At 37.8% G+C, this 18,649-nt stretch overlaps 1 protein-coding gene across 3 annotated transcripts in view; it reads right to left on the minus strand.

Moving 5' to 3' along the window:
• Positions 1–18,649, minus strand: part of frmpd1b (FERM and PDZ domain containing 1b) — a 73,504-nt gene that overhangs the window by 54,459 nt on the left and 396 nt on the right. Inside the window, exons 2-3 of one of the 3 annotated variants that reach the window (XM_051658532.1) lie at positions 17,136–17,212; positions 4,655–4,796 (exon numbers count right to left, since the gene is read on the minus strand). The gene's annotated coding sequence lies outside the window, so the exon portion shown is untranslated. The remainder of the gene's footprint in view (positions 1–4,654; positions 4,797–17,135; positions 17,213–18,649) is intronic. The other 2 variants (XM_051658533.1, XM_051658534.1) reach the window with 2 other exon arrangements.

Genomic DNA, 18,649 nt, shown 5'->3' on the forward strand with positions numbered 1-18,649 from the left:
CGCAAGTACAAACTAAACATGGGCGTAGATTTGGCTTGAACTTTGGGGTGGTGGTGGGGGGGGGTGTTGCAACATGAAGCATTTACTGTACATGTTTCCATTTGATCATGGTATAAATATTGGGGGGTTAGGGGGGGCCCTGCACGTCTGAGACCGTCAATCCGCGCATCTTATCACATATCTTGATGAGCGCGTTACCGCGGAGACGTAGCGCGTGGGGAGGCTTCACGCTATTCCCCGCGGCATCCACGCACCTGAGCTACCCAGGCCCCCATGAAATTCTACTTATTAAAATGCAGCTACAGATATTAAAAATTACAGCTTTTACTAGTTGAAATTACATTTTTGATATCAAGAATCTGTATTTCCGTGAGTAATGTTGTCACTATTGACATCTAGGGCTCTAATTTCATGAGCTGGCTAGGTGCAGCGCGCAACGACTGTGCGCAACATCTTATCCAATTTTCGTGAGAGTGCTAATTCTAAGTGCAATTTTCGTGCCAGCAAAAAGTGCAAATGGCCGTAGCTGGGAGTGTTTGCACTACCTGTGTGTGTATGAGCGCAAACTGTGGGTGTATTGTGTGTTAATGAAGTGGCGCAAATCGAAATTTGCTATTTTCCTGAGAAATAGGTCATTGTGCTAAGACGTTTCAAAAGCAGGTCTGTTTTCAGTGCAGTTCAAATTCAGTTCCTGCATTTGCAGTTTGGAGATTCCACCAGCAGGTGGTAATAGTTCATGTCCAAACAAGCTGTAAAAAAAAAAAGCACTGGATTTTCTTATTTTGTTCTTTTATTTTTAATCTATTTCTATTCATTGCTGTTTTTTATTGTTATTTTATTACTGACTGTTTACTAGTCTTGAATAATTACTTGAGGACTTGAAACCATTCTTCCGTAATTAACATATTAGTTAGTGTTATTATTTGTTGTGGCTTTGAAGCCGGTATTGAGAATAGTCAAATTTCTCAACTGACTACTGACATTTTGGTATTGTGATAATGTATAGCCTTTATTGTACAAGGTTGATCTTGCTGCAATAACAGGATGAAAAAGTGTGAGCATCCCTGCTGTAAATGATGGTGATGGAGGCTTTCTTTAATTTGACTACTATACGTAACATAAAATAATAATCATATGACAACAGCCTCCTCCCCTACCCAGTGCAGTTTGCATTTCTGTCGCAGAGAGTTGAGATGATTGCATAGGTACACTATTAGGTTGGGCATCGTCGTATTTTAGGAAACATACAACAGAAACTCTGTTATTTGAGCATGTAACTTAAATGTGTTTTGTCCTCTCCGGACAAGTAACTTTTGTACTCGGACAAGTAAATGACCAATTTATTTTACCAGAGGACAAGCACATGGCAATGCCGAGCCCTGCAATGTACGACAGCAAACATATAACGTTACTGCATAAGTTATCATTGATATTTAACATTAATCTAACCTTATCTAAGTTAGGTAACGTTAACGTAAAGTAATGCTAACGTTAGCTACGACGTTAGCTGTCAGTCTCCTCGCTTATGTCGACTGACATATCTGGCTGTTTGTGAAAAACAATGTATAACGTATGTAACATTATATCTAGCTAGCTAATGTTAGCTAATTATCTAATGTTAACGTTATTACCAGCGGCTCTGACAACGTAACTATTTTCAGCACCCGAGGAGCAAGTTGGCTCATCATGTAACGTTAGGCTATTTGTAATGTTAACGAATCAAGTTGAAGTAACGCTACTGTTTTGAGCTTAATGTTTGTACCCTTGATTTTCAGATCTTGAGCATTTTTAAATATTTCAAGAGAGAGTGAAATCCACCACCAGATGAGGAAGAAACAGCTGCAGAGGTAGCTAGCTAGGATAGCTAGCATAGTTAGATGGCAAGTCAATAGCCAAACAGATTATTCATAGGCTTTTGGCAAGAAATAAACTGGAGTAACAGTGGAATTTTAACGTTACTTGTTTCTTTGTAGCAGAAGAGACAGCAGGGGCAGCAGGAGACACAGCCTCAGCTGACACTCACAGAGGGACAGACATTCAGAGAGGGGCAGAAGGGGAGACAGCCTCTCCTGAGGGAGGGACAGCAGGTGATTTTGACAGCAGAGAAAGGGGCAGTAGGTCAGAGTAGTTTCAGTTCAGTTTTTGAACTGTGTTAAACTCCATCTCGTTTATGCTTTGTGGGTGTGACTTTTTTGCCATGTCATCACCATTCATATCTATACAAGCAATGTGTTTATGATTAAATTACTATTAGAGCACAAAATTGTTCACAAGAGCACAAAGTTCTTCATAGATCTAGCCTCTTAATTTTGCTCTCAAAGTGCACCAGACTGATGCATTTAACTTTAAAATTTACAAAATGTCCTTACGAGGGAGCATGCCCCCCTAAAGGGTCTGAGGTCCACCCACCAGTCTCACAAAATCCTGAGTTTCAAATCTAATTACTGATATTAACAAATATCATTTTCACTAGTAGTAATTCATTGCTGATGTCAAGAATTAGCATTTTAACTAGTGAACACTGAATTATAGCTGTATATACTGTATATATACATACGATTAAATGTTGAAAGAGCTTTCGATACAATGTCAGGGTACTGGAAAATTCCGCAACATTGCGATTTTCGCTGATTAGACTGGTCGATAAAGCTCAAGTATTTAAACTTAGAATGTTCCTTTAATCCTGGTGTTAGCACTCTATGTTGTAGCTTTAACAGCTGGTCCACTAACTGAAGCGAATTAGTGCTGTCACTCAAAGTATAGCACTTTATAACACTCCTTATAAAAAGTATCCTAATGTTATTCCATAATCAGGGCTCTTAGCTTTAAGTGATTCTCACCGTTTCTAAGCATCCAGCTGTATGATCACCACCCCTGTATATGACCGTCTGGTCCAGATCAGGTGGAACCACACCGGAAACCTGCTCTCTGCTGTGTACCACCTTAAACCATCTATTAATGCTGCCTACAGTAACTCTACACCCTCCCCCTTCCCTTCCCTGTCTGACCCAACCCCCACTGCCTTGAGCAGCAGAACAGTTCCGGCACAAAAGCAGACGCCTATAATAAGCACCATGCATGCTGCTAAGGAAGACTGCTTGATGTCTAGGTTATACTATCTCTAAATCAAGTTTTACATTCAATGTAGGAACCATTAATGTAACTGTAAGCTTCCCTTGAGCTTGGTCACTGGGTGAAACGTTTGCGAGACTCTTCTGAAAGGCTCCCTCATACAGTACTGACACTAGATGTTAATCTGTTCAAGGCCACTCTGCATGAGGATTTATTAGTCTTGCTTGACTGCAACACATTGACTGCACTGGCCATGAAAAGTCATGCAATGCGATGTTGACCCACTGCACTCTGAAGCTGACCTAAATGTACATCGACTCCACAGCAACCAAGTTTCCACCACTAAAGTTATAGCTCACGCAAAAAATTTTAATTCTCAGTTACTTACCCTCATGTTGTCTGACTTTCAAGGTGCATCCCATACTACTCACTTCTGCACTATGGATCTTATTCACAGCAGCACCATCTTTGATTTTTGACAGGAATGACAACAAGGCTACTGAACAGAAATACTCAAACCAGCCCGTCTGGCACCAACAATCATCCATGCGATTATCTAATCAGCACATCGTGTGGCAGCAGTGCAGTGCATATAATCATGCCGATATGGGTTAGGAGCTTCAGTTAATGTTCACATCAACCATCAGAATGGGGAAAAATTTGATCTCAGTGATTTGGACCGTGGCATGATTGTTGGTGCTGGATGGGCTGGTTTGAGTATTTCTGTAACTGCTGATCTCCTGGGATTTTCACACACAACAGTCTCTAGAATTTACTCCAAATGGTGCCAAAAACAAAAAAACATCCAGTGAGGAGCAGATCTGTGGACCAGAAATGCCTTGTTGATGAGAGAGGTCAACAGAGAATGTCCAGAATGGTTTGAACTGACAAAGTCTATGGTAACTCAGCTAACTGCTCTGTACAATTGTGGTGAGAAGAATATAATCTCAGAATGCTATTCTGAGATTCGGGTTGGCGCTGTTTTGGCAGCACGAGGGGGACCTACACAATATTAGGCAGGTGGTTTTAATGTTGTGGCTGAACTGTGTGTGTATATATATATATATATATATATATATATATATTCGTTTTGAAGTTTGTTGATAGGTCTCTATGGGAATAAAAAGGTCTTAACTTTTTCTACGAGCCAAGTTGTACGGTATCTTATGATTTCACCATCTTGTATGAATTTGTTGGCAGCATCAACATTCCTCAAAACATTTACTGTACTTTTGTGTTCCACCAAATGAAGAAGGTCATATGGGATTTGGAACAACAGGAGGGTAAGTAAACGATAAGAGAATTTTCATTTTGGGCTGAACTAACCTTTTAACACTAACTACCTGTTCTCAAATGCAGCACAGGGGAAAATCTTACAGGTACAGCATTTTCAGAATCAAAGACACAGCAGCCAAAATCCCTGAGGGAATGAAAGCAGATCTTCAGAAAAATAAAGGTTTGGATGTTTGTAATTCAAAACATACTCTCTGTCATATCCAGATGCAGTGGTTTTTTAATGTCACTTCTGTATTCACTATAAATCTCATCACCTGAGTAGCTTGTTGCTGGGTGTGTCACTCACCTGGGTGTGGCTTGTGTCCTAAAAGCTCCAGAATGCAGAAATCGCAGTGTGTGATTGGATGTCACATCTCGCTTGTGCGGATTGGTTGAGAGGTGGTGAAGGCGGGCCCTCACAACCATCAGGACCAATGAGAACTGATCTGCTGAAGATGAAATCTTAATTATAATTAGAGTCTATAATATGTAGAAAATTACTATATTGCACCTTTTTGCATTACAATATGTACATTACACAAACGCACACAAATATAGTTGCAGTTAACTTGCAATAAAAAATTATGAAACTGTGAATATCACTATGATTTAATGTGCTTTAAATTAAGCCATTAAGTTTTCTAAGACTCTATGATATGAGTTCAAACTGACCGTTTTATTAATTCGATTGAAAACTCGGATTCAACGACTGTTTGATGTTGATATATACATATATATTCAATTTATAAATAACATTTTAATATTTAAAGTATTCAAATATTAATGTAGCAAAACATTTTGAATCTAATTTACAACACTTGTTGTTTGGTTGGAATGATGGACAGTTCAGAGCAAATACATACACTGATATATACTGTAACAGAGCCTATTTAGCAGAGACGGGTCACTTCTATTTAAATGAATGGGAGAAATTGGTACGCCCAACGGTCAACGGATGTAGAAAGGTAAAAGAGCCAATCACCTTTTAGATACAGACATCACCTGTCAATCAACTCGCTAACGTGCATGCGTGTTTTTGCATAATATGAGGTAAAAAAAAGCACAATTTATGATTCCAATATTATCAAATTTGATTGCTGATTTGTAATATGTTCTTTGATTGTAATCTCGACCAACCGTTTTTGAAATTTCGGTGTTACCCCATTCAAATAGATAGGTGCTGCCTGGCATGACTGGAAATAGCTTCCTGTGAGTGTTCCAAAGATGGCCGATAGTGGACTGACTTGCTAGCAAAACTTTGACTGTAAAATGTATATCAAACTTTGTCTAAAGAATGAAAAATATCAAGATATTGATATATCTTGATGAAAAGATGCCCAGCCCTCATAAGCTCCTAGCTCCTATATAGTGTAAAATAAAGTCTTTATTTCTGACAGAATTGGACTTTATCTTTGCCATTCTGTGTAAATGCCCACCTGTCCTCCCTCTGAATCAGCAAGTAAATCTGCATTTCCCCACTAATCCTCATAGATTCATCTATTTTCAGCATAGTCCTCCACAATGCTTGTCCATCGAGCATGCTTTATTAACATTTCAGAGCGTGTAGCTTGGTGACTTTCACTCCAGTGCACATTTAATCATGCGATCGCTGCAGTCATGCTCGAACAGTCACAAAAGCTGCTCGCTCCTCAGGCTCTGTATCTCTGTGTGTGCATCACTTTTGTCCGGCTGTCTTTCTTGAGCGAACAGTAGGCCTTGTGATGTTAGCAAACAAACTGTATATCTCTAGGTCTGGACTGTGGCTTCATTTCCAAATGTCCCCGTGCAGGAGATCTCTTATTATAAAGTTATTATATACAGTATTGTAGGTATAGGGATAGTTTACCCAAAATATGAAAGTTCTGTCATTGTTATAGTCCAAGTCTTTTGAAGCCATGACAACATGCAAACAACACACCAAAATTGCAGTCCTTATTCACTGAATATCTAGATATCCACCCCAGCTCTCCTTAAGTCTTTTTAAAATGTCATGTAAAAGATTTTGTCCGACTGAAATCACACTAGTCTGTTTTCTGTAAAGTCGAACTAACAGACCTAGATAATGCCATTGTAGCTCGGCTTCGTCCACCATGTATACACCTGAATCAAACTACAACTGGACTCAAAAAAGACAGGAGTCGTACGATAAGGGTTGCTATTGCCAACCGTTCCATTTAATACAGAATGTTTATTTGAATAATTTTCACATTAATTTGTCAAAGTTATAAAATTACAAATAAGAATGGAAAACAAATAACGTTATGTCTACAGATCACAAATCACAGTGAAGTCACGTTAAGCATTTTTCATGTTAGGCGTTTTAGAATGTCCTGTTAATTAAGTCAGTGAAATGCAATATACAATTTCCATTATTTGGCAGGAAGAAACTTGGTAACCCACTCACAACGTTTCCTTAACCTGGCATATTTGATGTCCTTTGATGTCATATTTGATCGCAGCCTTTTAAGGTTTAGTAATTGCGCAAGGCCATATTGCCATTTCAATCTTAATTCAATCAATCATGCAGCATTATACTGTACCGATGTCTCAGAAATCAAAGTCTGCTGGTTTCAAAGTGTTTTGGATGGTTTCCCTAATCATGTAGCCTAAAGGTAAGTGCCGCTTTTACAATGGTCATGTCCGCTTATGGCAGTTTTTCCACATCAACATAAGAATGAGAAAGAATAAAAATGAAATATTACATGTTCTTAGGAGTGCCAACCCTTAAACATATTGTAGCTATTATTATTTCTGGATTTTTTACAAAGTGCGTTACTAATTATTTATAAATAAACCATGAATTTTTCATATTGCATCTTAATGCTTAGAACTGATATTTGGTCAGTAATTGGCTAATAAATATCAGCAGTTATACACCGGTTTATCCCAAGTACAAACCGATAAAGACTGATTCTAACTGATCCGGTTGCAGCAGTTAACAGCTCCCTGGAGGACATTGGTGTAGCCACGGGTGTGCCAAATGCCGCCCAAAACATCAGCTTGCATACCCAAATGAAATTAGTCTATATTTTTAATGTTTAATAATAGCATTGCAATAAAAATGTATCCAAGTGATGATGAAAATTCAACATCGATTATGGAAATTAATAATCGATTATATTGATTGGTTGTGGTTAAGGAGATTCCCCTGTTCCCTTCGTATAACACTTTGAGTGTAGTTTCAGAAAAGTGCTTTATAAGTGTCAAATTCATTCATTCATATAATAATACTTGATGTGTTACAGAGGCCGTCTCAGACGCAGAGCGCATGACTGAGGAAACAAGCGCTCTTGTTCATGCTATATCGAGTTCAGCTTTCCTCGTCATTATTTATAACTCTGAATAGCGAGCACATTTCAACATAGGCATTGGTAACTTTTGCTCTTGCGTGATGCTGCATCTTTGCTGCTAGGTGTCAGCGCACACACACACACACACCCACACACCCACAAAAACTTGACAAAAGTAGAATACATTTTAAAATAGGCCTACGTTGAGTTATTATTCAAAATAATGTAGTAATAATTAAAAATTATTTGGAGCTAAAAACACATTTATGCAACGGTGGTAAACGGTACATCACACTTTACCGTGCTTTAGTTTCTTGCACAACTGATTTTCCTGTGGTACACCCAGAGCCTTGTTGTTGGCAATGCCACTGCTGGAGGGGAATATTATCAGTGGATAAACACAATATCAGTCTGCTCAGTCTGTTTCTCACTCAAAGTGATCATATGACTTTGAATATGCATGAGTTATATGGATACATTTTATTACACTTTTCATGCTGCTTTTGCATCAATGTTTTAAGCTTGAAAGCTCAAATCAGATTCATTGTAAATGCATGAAAAATAGCGACCAGTTTTTTTTTATTTTTTGGAACCACATGAAGGTGAGTGTAAATTACTCACTGTACAGACAGAGTGTAAATTAGTAAATTATGCCAGAATTTACATCTTTTCAATTAAGACTTGTTTTCAGAGAATATATCTTGAATTAAGTTTATTTTCTTGTTTTAAGCATAAACCTCTCTAAATTTCATTTACATTTATGCATTTGGCAGATGCTTTTATCCAAAGCAACTTACAGTGCCCTTATTACAGGGACAATCCTCCTGGAGCAACTTGGAGTTAAGTGCCTTGCTCAAGGACACAATGGTGGTGGTTGCGGGGATTGAACCAACAATCTTTTGCTTACCAGTTCAGTGCTTTAGTCCACTATGCCACCACCACTCCATGTTCATTCGATTTATGCTTCAAACAAACAAACAAAAATGTGAAATCAAAATTAAAATCGCAATTACAATATCAAAGGAATTAATCAGCAATTCTGATAACTGTGCAGCCCTAAAAACAATATATTGAAGGCAAAACAATATTTGGACACTTTCTGGTTGTCAAGCGTTAGTGGAACATGTTTATAGTTGATGTGCTGAACTACATCTGTGGTTACTTGAAGGGAACCGACTTCAAATATCCACTAAAATCACCTTAAATTGCTTAAAAAAGTGAAGTTAGTTCAGAGAAAAGCTTGGTTTTATATATTGTTATATAATGCTAATGACATTCGTACAGTTTTAAGTGCGACTTAAGTGTTCAAAAGCCTCCAAGTACATTTTGGGCGATTGTAAGTGAGATCTCATCACATCTCCTATGAGCATCCTCTGAGCAATACAATTTTATTATTGTAGATAGTGTGCAAAACAGAAAAAAGCATGACTTGAATTAGTGCATGCAGAAAAATGAGACTGAAAAACAGGCTTTTTGTAAAGGAGATAAACAACGACAGAGCATGCAGGTCAGATGGCAGAGAGAATGATATAAAAGGAAGGGAAATGGTTGTGAAAGGTGTGAAAAATAAAAGAATAACTGTGAGAAAGAGCTGAGCGGCGCAGAGCCGAGCCGCAATACAGCAGAGCTCCTATTTAGCAACAAATTCATCAACAAGCAGTCGATGAGCAAATAAACAGGCTGAGCTCGAGTCAGACCTGCGTCACAGAAGTTACATCATCAGCCTGGATTTCCAAAAATACTTACACAATTATTTCTGCTTATCTGAGAGCTTAAAGGGATAGTTCAGCTAAAAACAGAAATTCTGTCATTGTTTACTCACTCTTTGTTTTCTCTCTTTCATTTTCCTTTTGTGTTCAACTATAGAAAGTTAGTCATATCGGTTTAGAACAACACGAGGGTGAGTAAATGATGACAGAATTTTATTTTTTGGCTAAACTATCTCTTTAAAACAACCATTTTCAGTCCTGGTCCCAAAAACAGCATCTCTGTGCACTTAGAAAGTGAACTGGTGGGGAACTGCTGGTGTGGCAATCGTATCTGTATCTGCGTGATCATTGGATTGCTCAGACACAACAGTCTTCAGGGATCAATAGTGATCTGTGTTGGTGAATTGGAGGGTTTGTCTCCTCACAGATGTTTGCTTGCGGCAGTGACATTTACACTTCTCATTAAACTGTTCCTACAGCAGTCAGCAGAAGAGGGCTGCAGTTCCACAAATGTACATGTACAAACTGTCTTACTGTAACATTTTGTGTGTGTGCATAATCTCATTTTATATACATCTAAATTCACTGGTTTAATTCAATTCAAAAATGCTATTTAATCTGAATAAATATATCTGTCAAATTACAATTACACCACCAACAGTAATTTTAATGGGTTAGAGTATGAAAAAATCCGGTAACAATTGCAGGTTCCCACTTTTTTCAGTGTGTAAAGGAACACATTGTCTCTCCATTTCCATTAGTGGTGTTAAATGGATAGTTCACCCAAAACTGAAATTCAAAGTCATTATTTACTTACCCTAATGTCTTTGTAAAATCTAAACACAGCTTTTTGTCATATTTTAAAAATTAATAGTGACTCTGGTCTGCCAAACTCCACACACACACACACACACACAAATGGTAAAAGCAGTCGATATTACTCATGCACTACACTGAACCATACTAAGTTGACTTTACTCAATTGATTAAGTAAACTCCTCCCCTCAATTGAATTGAGTATAATGGCATCTTCAAAACTTGTGTAACTTCACTATAACTATTTAATTTAAGGTAACTAAATGCAAGTAGACTTAACTCAGATTTTCCATTTAAATATAGCTGTTTCTACAAAATAATTTGAGTTGAACTGACTCAAATTTAGATCATACAATAACACAGCATAAAAAAAGTAGATTATAACCGATTGTAGGTCAGTCATTAAATAAACGTAATTTTTTCACAGAAATGCATATAAACTTGTACTTCAGTTGCACATGCACAAGGTGAACTGAGACAGAGTTAACAGGGTCCAAACTGACCAAAGGAGAGACAGATCACCCTAATGCTGACATCACGCAAAACAACTATTTGCAACAAAACAATATAAATAAAACTACGAAAGAGCTAAAACCCTCTATGAATTCGTAATAACAACTATTTAAAGGAATATTCTGGGTTCAATAAAAGTTAAGCTCAATCGACAGGATTTGTGGCATAATGCTGATTACCACAAACATTTATTTCGACTCGTCTCTCCTTTTCTTTAAAAAAAAAGAAGCAAAAATCAAGGTTCCAGTGAGACACAATGGAAGCGACTGGAGGTCAATCTGTAAACATTAACATACTCACTGACACATCTGTGTAAAGTTATAGCCAATTTTACAACTTTGTTGCCATGACGATGTAGTTAACAAACCCTAAACTGACTGTAAAAATGACGAATTGAACAACTTTACAGCTCAAATACATGAGTTTTGACAGAAGAATTAATGTAAGTGCTTTTATAAAATTATAAGCTTCACGTTTCTGTGTTTAAACCCTCCAAAAATTGGCCCCATTCACTTCCATTGTAAGTGCCTCACTGGAACCTCAATTTTTTATTTTTATTATTTTTTTTTTTTTTTTAAAGAAAAGGAGAGACTAGTCTAAATGAATGTTTGTGGTAATCAACATTAAGTCACAAATGCTGTCAATTGAGCTTAACTTGGAATATTCCTTTAAATGACCCCATGAATTCACTTTAACCAAGGAAACATTATTAATTAATTCAAATGCAAGGGATTGTGGGTATTACCCATATTCACAATTTTGTACTCAATCGTTTGAGTTAACACTTAAAATCTTAAAAAAGTCTATTGATTTTTAAGATAAATAAATTCAATGAACATAATTTTTTAGAGTTATGAGCCTAAAACTTGACATTTCAAGTAATGTTTATTTAAGCCAACTTTCTGTTGGAAAAACTTAAGTAATGACAACATTAGGGTTTACAATGTATATTCCAAGTCTTCTGAAGCCATTCAATCACTGTGTAAATAACAGAACAAAATGTGAGCTGTTATGAACCCACTAGAACCCACTGTTAAACCTCCACTTCAATGAGATGAAATCACTCACATTTGTAACCAAATTTCGCGCTATGCGACTAAAATGTGTATATTTGGCAACTGGCTTGTAAACGTTCATATTTCACTCACCAGTGATTGTGTGGTATAGTGGTGAAATATTCAGCAGTGAGATCCTTTCACTGCATGTTGAGAGTAAAAGATGTTCTGTGTAATGTGTGTCAAAAGACGAGATCCACGTAACCCATTTGTCATTGAATACTGTCTCTTATAATTCCCTTCATTTACAGTCAGTTGTTAAAAAAAAAAAAAACACTTAATTCTAATCATGCATAGCACAGCCGCTCGAGTCTCTCGTTAACATGCGCTCATCTACAGAAACTTGTGCTGCTGTCTGCAGTGAGGTATACTAGCAGAATGCCGGTCCTGTTAGAGACAGTACCAGTTTTAGCATATGTTCAACAAATCAATGTATATAAATAACACAGTATATGAAATAAAATATATTTATTGATTGAATACATGGATTTGTTCATTTAAATGTGACCAAAATGATAAAATCTAATCAAATATAATTATTGAAATTAAAATTTTCAGAATGTACCTAGTTAGAAGGTCCCCTGTATAATTCACAGCATTAGCTGGGAGTGAATTTCTTTCCTATGTAAGCAAAAGTGACATTATAACTGAAATAAACCCATTTGAATCAAATCGAACAGAGAGTTTGTGAATCAGAATCGAATCGGGAAATCTATATCAATGCTGTATCAAGAACAAGTGTTTATTTCCAAGTAAGCCTGGCCAAAGAAAGCCTTTTTAGACGGAAATATTGATACAATACTTGACTCTGTTTAATGGTTTTGTGCACGAGCAGTTGTAAAAAACCCAGACAAGAAAGAACCTATTAACCTTAAGCCCTCCAGGTCTAAATGCCACTGAATTTTAGAAATTCCACTGAGATTTCTTACATTTCACGTCACGGGGAAAGTGTGCAAATGCACATTCAAAAATGTCATTTCTCAATCTATTGGCCGTTTTCTGGTACACCACCAAATTCTGGAATTAAGCTATAACATGTGGCATATGTTCTTGAACCATGGCTCAGTCCTGATAAGTATGACTTTTTCATCACTTGGGTACTCACAAAAGCACCAGGCAGAGACACGCTGCGGTTCACAGCTTCTGTATGAAACTAGGTCAGATTTGTTTCAACCTATACACCCATTAACTAACAGGCAAATAAATGGTTTATCCCCAATATAATGCAGTTTCCTTTGCTTAGTCTGTGCCAGTGAGCAGTTTATTGTGCGTGTTGAAAATGATTTCACGTTTCCTCTTTAGCACTAATTAAATCGCCCTTCTCTGCTCCGTTCCGCATGTCAAAGCCGTCCATTAGCATAATAAAAGAAAGAACCTTTTGTGCAACCTCTCAATTCAATTCCATCGGCGACAACAACCGAGGACTTTCAGTTCTCAGCATGCTGTTAAATCTAGCCACCATTTGGAGATTAATACTCTGTATTTGCACTTAATTATGACTCGCATCTGGAAATAAGTGGATATGCTGTGATGGTCAGTGTCTTGGGATATGAGAAGTGGACTGAAATCCCTTTTTATTTTAAAACCCCATGAAATGAAAATATGGCTGTTAGCTTTGAGGCCATCCCTGGGTGTTTCTTCAACATTGGCCAGGGGTTGATTGATACCCAATACCCAATGCACTGTAAGTCCTCGTGGTGGCGTAGTGACTTGCCTCAATCCAGGTGGCGGAGGACAAATTTCAGTTGCCTCCGTGTCTGAGACCATCAACCTGCGCATCTTATCACATGGCTTGTTGAGCGCATTACCACGGAGACCTCGTGCTATTCTCTGCAGCATCCACGCACAACTCACCACACACCCCACTGAGAGCAAGAACCACATTATAGTGACCATGAGGAGGTTACTCCATGTGACTCTACCCTCCCTAGCAACCAGGCCAATTTGGTTGCTTAGGAGACCTGGCTGGAGTCACTCAGCACGCCCTGGGATTTGAACTCGCAACTCCAGGTGTGGAAGTCAGTGTCTTTACTCACTGAGCTACACAGTCCCCCAGCCAGGGGTTGATTTTTATTAAAACAAACAGATTCAACTTTTATTTAATTTATTTATTTATTTATTTATTTGTTATATGAAAGTCACATTAAAACAGAACTGAAAACTTTGAACCAGGTCTTCATCGTTTATTTTTGCTCCTTTTCAAATACCTTTAGATTTTACAGTTTGAGCCTTGTCCCAGACTTTCAATATTTAACTATGAATATACATTACAAAAATACACATTTTTACATGTTTTAAACAATGATCCAAACAAAGAGTGAAATTAACAAACCATTTCAATATTTACTGTGTGAAAATGATGTCTATCAATATTTAAACGATTACGACTGTCCCGCATTGAGGCATCATTTCCACCACACCAAACGTGATTTTATTTTACAATTAATTTATTTTTGATAACAATAAACAGAAAATCCAACATTAAAATGTGCAAACAACACGTGCATCAAATTATCTAATATTTAGAGCAGGCTATAGTCAATGGCGCTTTACAAGAATGGCAGAGCAAAGCGTGGACAAGCTGCGATCAAAGGATGTGAAACGAGGACTGGAAAATTGTCAGTTTAGTGTTAATAAACCAACCTCAGGCAAGTAAGATGGAAATCATGTCACACATCATCCGATAATAGCAATAACAGAAAAATCAAACTTTATGTGTGTACACGTTGTCTATTTGTATGATTTTTACCCTAAGTGAAAAACAAATGCGGACAGAGAGCGGGTGAACATCAAATTCATCGGAAGTGTTCGGGATAGAAACTTGCGGGAGCCAGGTTGAAAAAACAGTCCCGCGCAATATATATATATATATATATATATATATAGCGAATAATGTTTTAACAGGACTTTACTTTTAAGAAATTGTATGCTTTTCGGTCTGTTAGTCCAACTTTGCAAAAATCATACTGTTACAATTTTAGTTGGACTAAAGCACCTACAAGACATTTTAACAAGACAAATTATTGTGTAATCTGACAATCTGAGAAGGCATTGTTGTCCAGCGAAGACGGAGCTTTTCGAAAACGCTCTCCCAAGTGGATCCATTTGAAAATGCCGTTTTCGCATTGTAGTGTGGATTGGAAAAACAGAGACTTTAGGTGAGTTCGACTTGAACTGCATCTCGATTTACGTCATGGTGATGCTGTCTCAAGTCGGACAAAATTTCTACCTGACATGCCAGCCTGGTCTCATGAAATTTACGTGAACATTGCAATGCTTTAGCAAAACTGAAATGACGTGCTTCGTTACACGTTTGGCTGCAGTTTTAAAGTGAAATATCCAGCGGGGGGCGCCAAAACCGAGCAAAATGAGGTTGTAATCAGATGAGGTTTTTAAGGGGAATTTTAATAAGTTTTAATAAGTGAAACATACCTCCCTAACATAAAACTTTATCCTAAACCTAACCAATAGTGTCCGGAAAGATAAATGACAGTTTAACAAAACAGACATCCTTACAATTAACCAACACCTAACCGATAGTGTTTAAAAATGCAAATAAAAAAAAATAAAAAAATAAAAATAAAAAGAAAGAAAGAAAACACACATTAACTGAAGCAACCATGTCATCTTGTGTTGCTTCTATGCCACTTTCATGTGCTGCATGTTCTTGAAACTTAAAGCAGTGCATGTCAGTTAGAAATTTTGTCCGACTTGAGACGGCGCTACCGCCGCGTCACCGAGACATATGCTGTCAAAGTACCACGAGAGCAATTTGAGAGCATCCGGCTGGCGCAGTCGCTGCAGTTGCTCCAGAGGAGCTGCACAAGCACTGATGACGACACACCTCATTCACGATTGGCCAGACTCACAATGTGACAACAGTTACACGTTTCATGGGCTGCGTTTGCAATTGCATTCTTCACATCTATGGCAGACATAAGAGTAGTATATTAGTATGCCATTACCATGGTGTTTATTCTGACACCTCCAATTCGGCGAAAACTCTTACAACTCAGTGTTTTAAAACAGTACATTATGTTTATATCATGTTATATTGCGATTGTCATAGTAATACAATGTTTATTCATAAAAATAAAAATAAAAAAAACATTCAAAATTATTTAAATTACTGACTCCTTTATTGGTATTAAAATAATACAGGCTTTTATTTGATTTTCTTCTTGTACACACAGCAGGCACTGCATTAAGCAGCACATAACCTTTTCAAATGAATAATGTTTCTGGTTATTTTATGTAAAATTCAAGCATCTGAATTCCACTTTGTCTGCAATAAAGACAACAAACATTGCATGATCTGCAGTGACTACTGTAATGTAGGTTCAGCACACAATGGGACGCACAAAAGTGTCCGGCTGGACGGCTCTCTTTTCAGCTCCTCCCCCGACTGCAACCAGCAAAACTCGCCGATCGGTAAATCGAGATGCAGTTCAAGTCGAACGCATCTGAACACAGCTATTGAAAAACTATGACGTATTTGTTGTCATGTGATTCAAATAAATATGGCGGCCCTCATTGTTGCCGCTATTTACTTTTGAGAGTGATGTTAAAGATAAATGTTACTTTGTACAACCTTAACAGGCGACAGGAAGTTGTCCGATGGTGGAAAACGAGGACAATTGTGTTTCAGACTGTACATGGGACATCTATTTTTTGCATGCTCAGTAAAGGGACAGTAAAGCGCTTTCAAACGTTTCAGTGTGGATGAGCAACTTTCTGAAAATGTTTGAAAATGGCAGTGTGAGGGGGGCCTGGGTAGCTCAGCAAGTAAAGAAGCTGACTACCACACCTGGAGTCACAAGTTTGAATCCAGGGTGTGCTGAGTGACTCGAGTCAGGCTTCCTAAGCAACCAATTGGCCCGGTTGCTATGGTGGGTAGAGTCAAGTTGGGTTAACCTCCTCATTGTCACTATAATGTGTTTCGCTCTCAGTGGGGCGTGTGGTGAGTTGTGCGTGGATGTCGCGGAGAATAGCGTGAAGCCTCCACATGCGCTTTGACACAAAGCGACAATGCTGCCCGCAGTGTGAACGGGGCTTGACTTTTAAAGTGAGGGAAAACATACTGAATGTTGCTGTGTCGGGCTGGTCGGGACACTCAAACAAACAGAGCAATGTTTTGAAAGCACCACAGAGTCACAGTGTTTACACTTTTCGGAATATTTAGCACTTAAACGTTGGAAAACATTATGTTCGTCACCTCACAAAGAGTGATTCAGATTATCCATTCAATCAAGCTAAGTGGTTAATTTAGTGACTAATGATCTGATTAAGTAGACGGCAGAAGGACAGAGGTCATGACAGAGGTTAATTGTGGGTAGAAAATACCTGCATGTTTGTTTGTGTGTGTGTGTCATTAAGAGAAAGTGAATTTAAGTTACAGCAGTTACCTGTATTTCCTGATGTGTGAGTACAGCAAGCTGGAAATACATCACATGCTCTCCATTCACTACTGAGTCATCACAAGCTGAGAACACACACATACACACACATCTACTGTACACTGATGCTTGAGACATACAAATTAGCAACATTCCCACTTCACTAGAATGTTATGTACCATTTCATCTGATTCTCACTTTATATTATCAAAATGATTACGTTACATTATTACATTTCATATATTTTTGCTGATGCTTTACGCTTCCTGACATATTTAGATCATCTGTCTTTCTGGCATTTGTGCATGTGCACATAACTGCAATCAAGTGCTTGTGTAAACATCTCAAATAAAGCTAAAAATAACTCTAATCCAGTTCAGTGTACATGTTGTGCTCAAGGGTCCAAAAACAGAGAGAGAGAGAGAGAGAGAGAGAGAGAGAGAGAGAGAGAGAGAGAGAGTATGCCACACCTCACTCTTTCAAAAGCACAGCAGTGTTCCCAATTGGCCCCAGCTCGCCAACTGTTGTACGATATTATCACATGGTCTGCGAGATTTACAACTCCACAGTCAATCTTTCGTTCATTTCCACAACATATATGCAGTCTGAGCCATATACAGACCAAACACAACACAAAAGCCAGAGTGCGTGCGAGCGCGTGTCCAAAATCACCAGCGCGCACTGAACAATAGTAAACACAGCACTGTAGTGTGGCGACTCGTTGTAGCGAGTCGGTTCCTTTGAACGGTTCATTTCAATGAATCACTTAAAAAGATTAAGTGCCAAGTTTCCAAAAATACCGTAAAATACTGTTTTTAAGTGTCTGCTTGTATTTATTTATTTATTTATTTTTTGCCTCTATTTTTGTCACATAAATAACGCCCTGTTTGTTCAAACTGGCGTCTGGTTGTTGACAACAAATGTTGACAAAGCGCTTTATTTGGGCTTCTCCCGTTTTACCAACAGTTTTAACCTAAAATATCCCAAACAAACGAGGAAATACGACTTTAATACACCATAACAAACAAATGTGACCTTTGTGTATTTAGCAACTTGGCATTTCCATTTAAAGTAGCCACAATTCAGCTAATTATCAACGCACGATCAACACATAATTCAGGAGATTCACGATTCCCTTCGATCGATTCATTTAAAGGAACTGAATTCGTTTGCGAATCGGACATCAAAAACACACTCCGTACACACAACCATGATCCGCAGTCTCAAAACAGTCATGCTCAGAGAGTTATGACAATCGGACTTAAAAGCAAATATATATCTATTTATATGTTATAAATGGCCATACCAGTAAAATCGATACATCTATTCCGATATCCAAAATGACACGCTCCAAAATTTGCTCGTTCCAATATTTGTGTGTTGATCAAATTTTTCCTAATCCATATGTGTCAGATGACATCAAACAGAGCAAGTCATGTTTCTTTGGCTTGTAAACAAAGACAAAAAATGCTCAGTCTTTTGTTGGTTTCCCCAGTTTAATCTTAATCCGATTTGAATCTCTC

The sequence above is a fragment of the Myxocyprinus asiaticus genome, chromosome 27 (assembly GCF_019703515.2).
Source record: "Myxocyprinus asiaticus isolate MX2 ecotype Aquarium Trade chromosome 27, UBuf_Myxa_2, whole genome shotgun sequence".
Taxonomy (NCBI): domain Eukaryota; kingdom Metazoa; phylum Chordata; class Actinopteri; order Cypriniformes; family Catostomidae; genus Myxocyprinus; species Myxocyprinus asiaticus.